At 45.7% G+C, this 13920-nt stretch overlaps 1 pseudogene; it reads left to right on the forward strand.

Annotated features, from left to right (window-relative positions):
* Positions 1-10076: 10076 nt before the first annotated feature.
* LOC142847480 (U4 spliceosomal RNA) lies at positions 10077-10239 on the forward strand (annotated as a pseudogene).
* The last annotated feature ends 3681 nt before the right edge of the window (positions 10240-13920 follow it).

Consider the following 13920-nt stretch of genomic DNA (forward strand, 5'->3'; position numbering starts at 1 on the left):
CAGAGGTCTCTGGACACTCCCTGCTCGCCGGAAGGCACAGGTTCCCGAGGGTGCAAATCTGGGGGCGGGTTGGAAGGCGACCCAAAGTGTGTGCGTCAGACGCTGTAACATCAAAGCGCACCTTCCCTCTGACTTCCTGGCCATCCACACACAGGAACCGCTTTTTGTTATGGCCCATCTTTTTACCTAAAGGATTAGTGGCGAGAAACCTTGCGCTCGGCGTTTGGGATTTCTGGAATGACGAAAGATAGCCCTGTCTTAATCAGAAGGCCGAGTGCTGTGGGCTACTGAAGACCCAACAAGAGTCAGACCGAACGAATCAAGCGCTTACCCTCACATCCACGCTAACAAACCGGCTTTCCAGGGCCATCATTTTCATCGTTTGCAATTTAAAAAATCCACACTGCTCGGTTTTCCTGAACTCTGTATGATTTCTACCTCCCCCACGCCCCACTTTCGCCAACATCTTGGTGGGGACTGACACCACGACACAAAGGTTCCCTAGCAGCTGTGCAGTTAAGATTCCCTGCGCCTCTCCTCTGCGGCACAATACCGAAGGCAGAATAATTAGTGAAATAATCAGTTTGATATTGAATTAAGCTTCTTTGCCCAGCTGCCTGTTTTCCCCCCTGCGTTTCCGCAAACAGTCAAGGACGGTGCCGTCATATTTTATTGTTTTATTATTGCAGAAGAGGGGACACGTTTCGTTGCAGATATAAGAAGACCGAACATTCTCCTTTAATAAGCAATTACGGACGCCTGCAGTAATCGCTCCGGGAGCGCATTTTCCGGTCGAGATGCGGTGACTCTGCTTCCCCCAACCGAACACGATCACACGGGAAACTTTTTGCCTAGAACAGATGAGATGGCCGCGGGATCTGCTGAGCGCCCAGACCCCAGCAGTAGAACTACGCGAAGCTTTCCAACCTGGTTCCAAACCCCGCACAGCACGAATATCCGCACGCCCGTGTTAGAGAGTGGAGAGATCCTTCACGCTCTCAAATGCTGTGTGGGGTTTTGATGTGATGGTGTTGAGAATCTTGGGTGCTCGCGAAGGTGTTCAGCGCCAAGTCAGAGGCTAGCGAGTAGGAGCGATAGCCTTGTCAATTTTGGCTTAGAGAACCCAGGAGCTGGCACCCTGCGCGCCCAGCCCCTGAGATCCCAGAATTTGGTCCCAGTTCGGCTCTGGCATAGGAGCCTGAGTGATCCGGTCACTTTACTGTTTTTGTTTTGTTTTGATCCAGAGAAATCTTGGTGGTTAATTTTTATTCCCTTCAAAGAGTGCGAGATATTCAATGTGGGGATTCCACAAGGGGGATGCGAGCTCCAGGAAAGAGCCTCAGCGCTGGCGGCTCAGCCCTGAGTTTTCGAATGACGATTTTTAAGTTCGTGTTAGCCTTGACTTGAGCTGCAGGACGTCTGAGGAGAAAGCAGGCGTGAGACTGAATCTCACGCTATCTGCAGATGGGGTGACTGAAGGTGTATGTCAGTTTTGCGCTTTAACACAGCCAGAAGCAGGCTTCGGGGTCCCTTCAAAATGCTTTGAAGAGACCAGGGAAACGCTAGCGTGGCACAGTGCCACCACAGGCAATGGGCACCGTTCAGACCCACTCTGGCGCAAGTAACTCAGACCAGCTGTCCCTACAACCACATCAGAACCGGGTTCATTCTATCCTACCCCTAGAGCAAGCTCACGAAAGCGTGCAGGTTCATCCCGAGTGCCACCAAATTATTAACTCCGTGCAATTCAGTCTGTGAAACTAGGATTCAGAATTCTCATGGACTCCTGGGGGCCCCACCCTCAGTAATATACTCGTTCATCTTATTTTTGACACATTTTATAGATGGAGAAATAAAGAGAAATCCCTCAAAAGTCAAAATAAGAGCGCTAGGAAACACTTTGGAAGCCGGGATTTGGGGGCATGGGGAACTTACTAATATTATTATTGTTGTTATATATTATTATCGTGACTCGAAATCATCTGATGATTCCCCCCTTTAAAATGGTGAAAAGCACCATTTCCACTAAAAATATTTTTCTGGCTTCATAAAGTCAAAAAAATAAATATTTCTGTGTTGATGAACTTATATTGTATTATTATTATTACTTATGGGCTACATTGGTCTAAAGTGCTGGAGCATCATGGAGAACAAATCTATGATTCCTACCTAAAATGGGCTTTGTTGTGTGTGTGTCGGTTCAGTAATACTGATAAATAGAGAGAGGGAAAATCAATGTTGTCTTGTGTCTCAGCCACACTTTAAAGTCCAAGTCCTCTTTTCCAGAAAGTGGCAGAGAAAACAAGGCAAAGGCAGTGATGTTGTGTGTCGGGCACACATCAGGCAGCACCTTGCTCCAACTGGGTGGGCAAACAGCAGAACCTTCCACTCTGTTTGCTGTTTGATTTCAATTACACCCTGAGCTTCATGAAATCCAAATGAGACATTTATTGAAAGGTGCCTGGTTTTCCGTGGCTTAACTGACAGTGATACATTGAACAAAAACATCAACACTGGGGAGGAGACCCCTGCAATACCAGACCCCAGAGGTGGTTGGGTTCACTCGAATGCCTCTCTGCAGCCTGAGATGGGGCAAGCAGCAGCCTCTAGAGGCTGAAGGAAGCCAAGGCCAAGCCTGGGTGTGAGCATATGAAAGACCTCGGACTAGTTTGTCCCAAACAACACCAACTTTACAATGCCAGCTCGCTTGTGGTGACAACAGCAATGTGGCCTGTGCCCTCTTGTCTTTCCTTCTCCTTAGAGGTAACAAATAACAGTGCTTGAGATTTTTAAAAGTAAAACTAAGAAGCCGTGGAACCACAGCAGTATCTTGCATCTTACACACACACACACACACACACACACACACACACACACACGTAAATTTCAAAGGAGAATTATAGATTAGTGCAATGACATGTGGTTAGAGCCCATCCACTCCCCCGCCCCCACACAACTAAGGGGGCCCATATAAATGCCCCAATAAATTCTATTATTTTCACCCCCACTAAAAATGTGTTATCAAAACACGGTCCGTGTTATTCAAACACTTTGTAAATTCTGAACAGACATGCTGCATGCTCCCCCTTTAACCCTAGGAAAACATTCCAGCATTAACGGGTCACCGGCACTTTGCCTGGACTCTGGGAAAATGTCAATGGGTTTTTTGTGGCAAGTTGGTTCTTTTATTATTTATCTATGACCCTCTCTTTGTTGACGTTACATTTTATTTCACCATCTCAGGTTCACTGTTTGGCCCTTTGTTCTCCGATGGCCAAATCTGCTACCTCTGCTGTGTTTCCCAAAGGAGAGAGCTTTCTCCACTGTAAGCTGACTTGCTTTTCTTCCTTCCTTCCTTCCCTTCCTCTCTCTCGCTACGCACTTTCTTCCTTCTAGAAAATGTCTCATAAGATAAACATTTTGACAAGGACAAGCAATCCTTGAGAGAGCTCACAAACACAGTTTCACTTTTAAGAATGCATGCAAGTCTTTTCCTATTAAGACATTGAAATAAATAGGTTACCTTACTTAAAAATAAGACATTACTATCCAGACTGGGACAGTCCATTCATATACCTATATTACATGCTGTATATGTCATCCAACACAGCATATGATTATATAACACATTGATAATTTATATAAATTATATAATGTACATTATCTATATATATAATTAAAAGGAGGCCAGAGGCCATGGTTTGAGAGAAGGATACCTGGGAGGGGTTGGAGAGAGGAGAAGGAAAGAAGAAAATGCTGTAAAAAATAAAATAAATAAATACCAGATCCACAACTGTGTGTGGCAAAGAAACATGATAAACTCACTTATTTTTTTTTGAAACAATGGCCAAGTTAGATTATTATCTTCACTAGTGCAGCTGGAGTTCAGTGTTAAGATATGAAGAGGAGAGAGTCTGGAATGAAATGAACACACGTGTTAAGTTGCCTATTACAGATAATCCCTTTTCCTACACGTCAAGGCAATACTCTCAAGAGGAAGACCTGTAATCTTCACTTGTGTTTCTTATGAAAGTTTTCTTTTTAACTCTAGTGAATCTCAAGATCTAGTTGCTATATTATCACATCTTTCCCTTTATCCTGTTCTGGGAGTACGTTTATTCACACAAATAAGGAAGGCCACAGGAGGCCAAAGCCAAAATGCTCTCAGCAAATAGATTCCTCGAATACTTGGTTAACCATTGCAACTCTGAAGTACAGGACTTGTGTGGGGCTCCATCTGTCCTCCTGACTTCCTGTCCTCAAGTCTCCTGGCACTTGCCTGGTGCTCATCTGCCAAGGCAGTCTGAGCTGGAATAACCAGCTAGCACATCTCCCAACCAGGCACTGTGTTCTATAAACAGGAAGACTAAAGGGAAATTATGGTGGGCTTTTTGTATTTAAAAGAAAAAGAAAACAAACCCTTCTAAATTAATAGACTTGATATTTTCACCCTATTTAGACTTAAAAAGATAAAAAAAAATGTTTAGGCCTTTTCTACCCTCCAAGACTATATATTTGCTTCTGCATGGTCACCCTTCCCCTTGTATGTCAATGTTAATATTTCCTAGAGGAAAAATGCAGGGGGCATGTATTTGCTGGAATTTTTTATAGGGGTGATTATTATGAAGAACCAGGAAGTGGGGGTGCACGCCTTTAATCCCAACACTGGGGAGGCAGAGGCAAGAGAATCTCTGAATCTGAGGCCAGCCTGGTCTACCGAGGAAGTTCCATCTAGGATGGTCAGGGATACACAGGGAAACCATGTCCCCAAGAGGAATGACTATCTTGTCTCCAGGTAACAATAGCGTTCTAAGTGTAAATAGATTGCACATCGCTGGTAAAGTAAGCAGAACTTTGGGAAAAGGTGCTTCTTCAGCAATCTCCTCCTGGCAAAGGTGCTCAGGATGTCTGCACTCCAGGCACCCACTTCCTACCCCATCGAGCCAAGTCTTCAGAATGACATGGACAGAATCTTGATCCAGGCCCTGAGTGAGAGATGGGGAGAAGGCAGATTCTTAAATAGCAGTCCTTCAGATAACCGAGGAAAAGAGAAAGAGATAGGAAGAAGAAAAGGACTCACAGAGTAGGAAAAAAAATCAGCAAACACAAAAATTGTACTTGAATCTTTTTTCCTTTCTAGACGCTCAAGACAAAACAACGCTCCACGTGGCAGGTGTTTGTGGCTCTTCCTTGTCTGAGCAAGTTCCTTAAACCCCAAGTGCCTCCAGTCACCTCCTGTAGTAATAAAATCGAAATCAGTACCTACTCACAGAGTGCAGAGAGTCCAACCACACTCAGCTCAAAGGAAGGCTCAGTCTTGTTTCTTTGTTTATTGTTTTCCATTAGTCAGATGCCCAGCTTTTCTTGTCTTTTCTTCATAAGACCTGAGGTTTAATGAAGATGAACGCACCTGGCCTGCTTCTTCCCAGGGATTTCAGTTTGATTTTGGGGAGGTAGTGGTCAAAGGCCACAGGAAGCAAGAGTAACTCTGAAACCTAGAAGGACATCCCCAGCTGTTCTCTTCCCTCCTTTTCATTTCTGGGGTGGGTGGCAAGAATTCAAAGACCCCTCTAGGGATCGGGACTGGGAAGGTGCACTTCAAAGAGAGGTCTGGGGCCCGAACCCTGGCGAGCCTTCCGCCTCGGCTTCTCAAAAGGTCATTAGCATTCTGTTTTTCCCAGGGCCTTCTTTCCCTCCTGCTCCCCCACTGCGGATTTTGCTTCAGGCCGGGACTCTTTCAAAGAAAGAAAATGGGGCATTAAGATGAAGGTGTCTTTTCCAACTACTGGTTACTGGTGAAGACATTGGGAAATGGGAGGCCTAGGGCAGATGCTAGCTCCAGAAGAATCCAGGGGTGTAAGACTCCACCTGGATAACCTCTCTGTGAGCCCCTGAGAGCCTTAGTGGGGGCATCCTCAAAAGGAGAGGGCCAATACAAATCTCCTTGAGGCCTGAACGGCTGGAGTCCTTGGTGGGGCCTGGGACCACAGCCTCGCTGTGATTAGTAAGATCTGTAGGGAGGGACCGCCTATTCTAGGGCATCACAGAGCATCTTGGAGCCACCCTGCATCCGGTTGGAGACTGACTTCCCAAATGCACAAGAAAGAAAATAAAAGTAGTTGCTCACTGTAGGCCAGAGCCCCTTTACAGTGTCTTTGGCATAAGGTCCCCGATGGTTATTGCTGCACGTCATACAGGGGCCAAGCCATGCTCAGGCAGAAGGAAGGCCCTGGGGAAGGTGCAGACCTGGAAAGGGTAGCAGAGAGAGTGATGTCTGCAAGGTCTCAGCTGCCAGGCTCCAGGTGGAGAGGTCACATCAGCACGGATGCTGTAGAGCGTGGGTCCTTGGGTTGCGGGCCATGGGAGAAGAAGGGCTCAGAGGAAGGGGGTGGTGGTGTTGGGAGAAAGCAATGGACAGCATTCAGTGTTCACTCTTTATTCTGTTTATTCGAGGCTGGCCTCAAGCTCACAGTGTGGTGACCATGGCACCATTTTTATACAGGACTGGGGTGGTATCCAGGGCCCCCTCCTCCTGGGCAAACGTTCTGCCCAGTGAGCAACATCCCTAGCCCCGCTGCCCATTCTTCATAAAGAGCCTCTTGGGAAAGAACCACAGACCGTACATGTGAATATGCATGCATGTATGCATTTGTCAGGATCTTGCTATGTAGCCCAGGTGGACCTGCAACCTCAGAGATCTTCTTGCCTCAGCCTCCGTGAATACTTGGCTTACAAATGTGTCACACAATGCTGGGCCTAGAGCCCCCGTTTAAAATCTCCAAGCTAGAAATAACCCTAACAGGAGGGGAGCATTCTGCCAGCTGGAGCTAGGCCAAGGCCTGGGCCTTCCTCATCTCACACTCTCCTTCTGCCTCTGTTACGTACGTCCACCATCATTTCACGCACAGGAAGCCCTATTTCAGGGATAAAGAAGCTGAGGGCAGGTGACATGAAGTGACAACTTGAAGGGTATATATATAATCGGTGGGTAGCAAGAGCAGGTGGACCTGGAAGCTATGGAGGCACCATGGCCTTCTCCTCCAACTCTGAAACCCTTAATAGAAACAAAAGCAAACAAAAACAGCAACAAAAGCAAGGTCGTTTGTGGGGGCTTTTGCAAAGGGAGCTGCAGGGAAGCAAAGTCCAGTTCACACTGTGACACCCCCCCCTCCCGCCCAGCACTCCGAGCACCCCCCCCCCCCGCCGCCGCCCTTTCCTCTTTCCTTTTCTCTCCCCTCTCCCAGATAGCGGTCCCTCCTTCAGCATTAAGGCATGCTGGGGTTGGCTGGGAGAATCTTGACTGGGGGATTTGTCTCCCTCCCATCTGCTAGCTTTTGTATGGCACCTTGCGTTCTTGTTTCCTAGGTCGCAGTTCACTGTAGGCAGGGGTGGGGGCTGGGGTCCGAGGGGTGTCCTTTGCCCTGTTCCCGGGGCTCTGTCTTAGTAGGAATTTCTCCTTGCACTATGCTGGGGCGGTGCACAAACCATGAAGCAGGTTCCCTCTCAAAACAGGCTTTCAGCGCTAGGAGGACTCGCGCTTGGCCAACCAGCTCAAGTTCCATTCAGTTCCACCAGCGCGGTGCGGGCTGGTGGTTCTATTACAGCCCTGGGCTGGAGCCTGGACTTCCAGCGCTTAACTCCACTTGGCAAGATGGGGGCCAAGGTCTCTCAAGCACACCCCATGGCTTAGATCTTAGAATGCGTCCCGTACTGGAGCATCCCTTTCTCCATCCCCCACAAACACCTACCTAGTCCAGATTACCTTTATTGAAAATGTTTGAGAAACAGGACCCCACCTATAGCAGTGAGTCGAGCTGGGTTTTTTTTTTGAGGGGGGGGGGCAGTTTCCTTGCCTCCAGGGCAGATGCCTTGGAGTCTGCAATAGTTGGAGAATCTAATAAAAATACATTGTTATACATATTATCACATTATGAAATATAAGCTTAATATATACCTAAAAGTAAAATATACTTGGCAATATTTGGCAGAAATTTCTCTCTCTCTCCTTCCCTCCCTCCCTCTTTCTCTTCCTCTTTCTTCTTCCCTCCTTCTCTTTCTTTTTTAATTTCTTTTCTTTTTTTGTCGCCTGGTTACAGCGTCTCCCAGTTTCCAGAACACAAGGCAAACAGGATTCCTTTCTAACCGTGTCTGGGGCTACTGTGTTATAGGATATTGGTGCACCCGCCTCGTCTCCCATCCATCTGCTCGCTTTTGTCCCGCGCCTTGCTTCAGTTTCCACTTAAAATACATCTTGAAGTTAGAGCCTGGGGATGCCAGCACGCTTGCATCTCTAGGCACACAAGTAGAAGCGCTTTAAAAGTTTAATGTTGGAAGGGGAAAGAACATGATCAAAATATTGTAGATTAAAAAAAGAATAGAAAAATGTTTCGTGCTGGTTTGATACTCTGAGAGTCAGGGTGCAGCTGCGCACCCACGCTGCGGTCCCGTCAGCCCTGGGGCTGGGAGAAGCCAGTTTCGCGCTACCGAAGGCGCAGCGCCCCCTTGCTCCGAGCGCACAGAACCCCCACCTGGGCCTCCCTGTAAGCATTTCCCTTCCGAAAGGACAACCCCATTGTTTGTCGTCTGAGACCCCTATAAGCTCTGGGACTCGGTCCTGAGCCCCCAAAGCTAGTGGGAGGAGCAGCTATCTGCTAGACTGCTCCCCAAGTTTCCCGAGGTCACATCAAAGCAGAGAGCCTGAAAAGAGACCTTCAATAGTGTTAGCGTCCCGCTGGGCTTGGCTGCTGGGGGGTGGGGTGGAGAAGGGGGTCTCAGGAGAGACTCACTAACTTTGTAAATCCCACCCCAAATCCTTCTGGGAGATAGAGCACGCTGCACCTTTACCACCAGTGGAGTAATGTATGTGCCAGCCACTCTGCAGGTGCCAGGGTGCAAACTGTGGTGTGGCGGTCAAGAAGGCAATGTCCTGGGGAGATAATCTCAAATCCACCAATGAGAGAGCGTAAGAAAATAATCAAGCAGGGTAATGCAACGAATCCCAGTTTGGGCTGTATATTATTAAAATAATCTGTAGTTATTAAAGTCCCAGCGCCCTGCCCGGAACCACCCCGGAGCAATTGAGTTAGAATTTCTGAGGATGAGACCCAGGTGCTTGCTTTTTTTTTTCATAACGATTGAAGATGGGCTGAGTTTTATGGGTTTGGCGGCTGGGGGAGGTGTGTCCATAGATTTGACACAGGAAGAGGACATGGCAGCCCCGAGAGAGTCTGTGGAAGAGTCCTGCTCCCCCTCCCATGCCTGCTGGTGATCTGATAGGAGAAGTGAGAAAGGAGGTTTACTTATTTACCAGTTTATTTTTGTTTTTTGAGACAGGGGTTCATGTAGACCAGGCTGGCTCCAACCAAGGATGACCTTGACCTCATGATCTTCCTGCCATTCTATCCTGAGTGATGAGGTAAATGGACATACCACATGTATAGAGTCACTGTTTTGAAATGTCCTACTTCATCACATTAGCATATGATAACATTTCTCAAAGTGTGGATTTTTCAGTTTTGTTTTGTTTGTTTGTTTGTTTGTTTTTTGGGACAGGGTTTCTCTGTGTAGCCCTGGCTGTCCTGGAACTCACTATGTAGACCAGTTGGCTGCAAACTCAGAGACTGGCCTGTTTCTGCCTCCCAGGTGCTGGGATGTTAGGTGCTAGCACCTCCAGGCTCAATGGGTTTGTTTACAGCTGTGGAAAAAGTATTATTCCCTCTGATGTGATGCGTTGTTATTATTTTATTTTATGTGTGGTATGAGTGCTTTGTCTGCATGTGTGTTGTGGGTTGCGTACCCTGGAACTGGAGTTACAGAGGGTTGTGAGCCACTGTGGGGTGCTAGGAACTGAGCGGGGTCCCCTGCTCAAACCACTGAACCATCCCCTAGCCCCCTTGAATAATATCTATATTATTCATTCTCTGCGAGTCTGTTGGCAGCTCCGCTTTGTATTTCCATACACTCATAAGCATGCATCAGACTTCAGATTATGGAGTACTCCCCGGATATGATACACAGTTGCATTTTGTCATGTGTTGTGAGTATTTACTCTTATTATTTGCCTTTTGACTCAGTGAAACTTTGCACAGTGGCAGTATTGCAACCAAAGAGATTTATCCAAGGTGCAATTATTGTTAATTTAAAAACTGGCATAGGAATGTTTACTTTTACAGCTATGTGTTGTCCATGTAATGACATATAATGAAAATGGGCAATATTTTTTAAAGTATTTGATGAAATTTTATAAAAACTTGTTGAACTCATCTGTAAAGACATACTCATGATGAGCTTGGTGAATGTGTCTGTAGTCCAGCGTGTGGAAGGCTGATGAAGGAGAATCACAGCGTGATTCTGCACTGCGCACAGCAAGTCCAAGACAAAGCCTAACTCAAAAATAGCAAGACAAAGCCTTACTCAAAAACAAATAAATGAAAGTCTTCAGACTTCTCTTCTTTTGCGAAAATACTTAATGAGGTAAGATTATACCTTTTGATCACTGGAAAGAAAATTAAACGCAGCAATAAAAGTTTGAGTATTTCACTGGGGGAAAGGACTGGAATTGAGGTATAGAAACCTAGTGCAATGGGAACTCCATGGAATCTATGGGAGTGACCCTAGCAAAGACTGCTAGTAACAGTGGACGTGGAGCCTGAACCAGGTGTCTTCTCTAACCAGGCAAGGCCTCAAATGGAGGAGTTGGGACAGCAACCCAGCCACAAACCCTTCGACCTATAGTTTGTCCTGCCTGTGGAGTGTTCTGGGACTGGAGCCTAGCGGAACCCTCATCAAAGACACCAGAGAGACTTCATCCAGCAACTGATGGGAACAGATGCTGAGTACCACAGCCAAATATTAGCGGAGCTTGGGGAGTCCACAAAAATCGACTGAGTGGGCTTCATGGAGGCTCGAGGAGATCAAGAAATCAGTAGGGCTCTGACCTAGGTCATATATGCTATCTATGACCATAGGTGCATATATATTATGACTGAGGAGTTTGGTCTTCTTATGGGATTCCTAGCAATGGGAGTGGGTATTATGAGCTTGTTTGTTCCTGTCTGCTCAGACTCGAAATAATCACATAGAAACTGTATTAATTCTTATTGGCTAGTTCTTACATCCTAAACTAACCCATCTCTATTAATCTGTGCATCACCACGAGGTCGTGGCCTACCTGCAAAGTTTCAGAAGACTCCAACAGAGGCATCTGTCTCCATCAGTGGCTATATGGCTTCTCCTGACTCCGTCTATTCTCTCTATATATCTTTTCCAGCCTGGCTATATTCTGTTAAGCCATTGGCCGAAAGCAGAATCTTTATTAACCAATGGCAATAAAACATATTCACAGCATACATCACCTCCCACATCAAGTGGGGCTGTCTCTTATTTTTTTGCCTACTTCTGGGATCCTTTTCCTCTTACTGGGTTGCCTCATCCAGTCTTTATGTGATGGTTTGTGCTTAGTTTTATTGTACCTTGATGTCCCTGGGAGGACTGTTCTTATATAATCTATCTACCTGTCATCTATCAATCTATCATCTGTCTCTATGTATTTATGTATCTAAGTGTCTATCTATCTATCTATCTATCTATCTATCTATCTATCTATCATCTTTCTATCGATGTATGTATGTATCTATGTACTATCTAATGTAGTGATATTTTGTTTGTGTTTTAACAAATAAAGCTTGCCTGAAGATTAGAGTGTAGAGCTAAGTCATTAGATGCCAGGGAGTGGTGGCTCACACCTTTAATCCCAAGATTTGAGAGACAGAGGCAGTGGGATCTGTTAGTCCAAGGCCACCCTGGGGTATTCAATCTTATGACTGAATCTGTCTAAAAGAGAAACAGAGATTACACAAAGGTGATCCCAGCACTTGGGAGGTGGAGACACGAGTGATATGACTGGACAGAGAGAGGAATGTAAGGTGGGAGGAGACCTCGGTGCAGTCTGAGGATGCAGTCTGAGGACAGGATTGTCTCTTCAGTCTGAGCACTGGTAGAGGTGGAAGGTCTCTCTAGTGACTCTGCTACTCTGATTCTTCAGCTTTCACCCCTTAATATCTGACCCCAGGTTTTATTTATTAAGACCAACTAGAATTTGTGCTACAATCTATCTATCGATATATGTATCTACGTATCTCTCTAAGTGTCCATCCATCCATCCATCCATCCATCCATCCATCCATCCATTCATCCATCCACCCTTCTATCTGCAGAGTCATTAACTACCATGAACTGACTAGTTTCATCCAGGGGAAGAGAGAAGCCATACAACGAGTGAATTTTAGTGGCAGGCTTAAAGGTCCTAAGTAAAGGTCCTTTCTGATTAGAGGCCATCTGTCCCCACTTTACCCCCATCCTCCCACTATTTGGACTTTTAGGCCACATTCAGTTGGAATTGCATGGTTTACAGCTAAACCATGCTGATACATTAATTCTCCCAGAGATTTTGCTTAATAAAGTGAGAAATCTCATTATAATCCATAGTACTAGTTTTAGTCCCTGATGCTGAGCTATTTGCCCGAGTCATGTAATAGTATAACAGAAACATTCATTTGTCAAAGCATTTAAATCTTAGTAGCTCCAATAGGAAAGGACCAAGATACAGGGGAATATTTTAATGTCGCCAAGAAAGAAGCATGCAGATGTGGAGACAGTACTTCCTGACAGGGTTATGCACGTCAAACGGATCATTCGCATTTACACTACATGTTTGAGCTTGGTGCCATTCCTAATTTTGAAGGGTTTATAATTGACAGATGGTATCTAAAGCAGCCTTTCCCCCTGCCTATTGTGAAGAGGAAACCTTTGCCAAGACTTTACAATATGAAAACCATTGCTGGTTCCTAAAGGGCAGAAATGAATCACTTTCTTTTTGGAACAAGCTGAGGATGGCCCAGAAATACCAACAACATGGCCTACATGCCAAGGTCCTGGCATTCAAAGACATATATGTGGGGGTGGGGGTGGAGAAAAAGATAGATAGATAGATAGATAGATAGAGAGAGAGAGAGAGAGAGAGAGAGAGAGAGAGAGAGAGAGAGAGAATCAGCTTTGTTTGACACTGTAAAACGGAAGCTCCTTGTGTGTTAAAACAGGAGACTAGTCTCCTTCGGGCTTCACGCCCAGGGTTGAAGAAGTGGAAATCCTTTTTTTTGTTGTTGTTGTTTTTCTGTTTTTCAAAACAGGGTTTCTCTGTGCAGCCTTAGCTGTCCCAGAACTAACTCAGTAGATAGACCAGGCAGGCCTCAAACTTGGAGATCTGTCGCCTGCCTCTGCCTCCCAAGTGCTGGGATTAAAGGCATGGTCACCACTGGTAGGCTTAGGAAGACTCCAGAGGAAGTTTTACAATGTGGCCTTATTACTGATCTTAGTTGGAGAAGTGACCACTCAGTTTTCAGTGAAAGAAGCTGACTTAATTTTTTTTTATTTGGTTTTTCGAGACAGGGTTTCTCTGTGGCTTTGGAGCCTGTCCTGGAACTCGCTCTGTAGACCAGGCTGGTCTCGAACTCACAAAGATCCGCCTGCCTCTGCCTCCCGAGTGCTGGGATTAAAGGCGTGCGCCACCACAGCCTGGCTTAATTTTTTATTAGTAAATTTTGTTATTTCACAATTTGATATATACACACAATTTATTTTGGTTCCTCTCCCCCTTCTCTCTTCTATGTCCCTCCCATCTCTAACAGCCTCTCCCTAAAATGTTTCCCCTGTTTAAGTTTATTAGTATCTAAAGCTTGGTTTTCTTTTAAGAAAAGAAAGTACCCCCTCCAGAATTTATTTTTCTTACAGTGATAGATTTCTTTTTGGTATTCTCACTATGGAGAATATTATTGTATTTTGAGATAGGGTCTTACTGTGTAGCATTGGCTGGCTTGGAACTTGCTACATAGACCAGACTGTCTTCTAACTCACAGAGAGCCA

Source organism: Microtus pennsylvanicus, chromosome 3 (assembly GCF_037038515.1).
Source record: "Microtus pennsylvanicus isolate mMicPen1 chromosome 3, mMicPen1.hap1, whole genome shotgun sequence".
NCBI classification, from domain to species: domain Eukaryota; kingdom Metazoa; phylum Chordata; class Mammalia; order Rodentia; family Cricetidae; genus Microtus; species Microtus pennsylvanicus.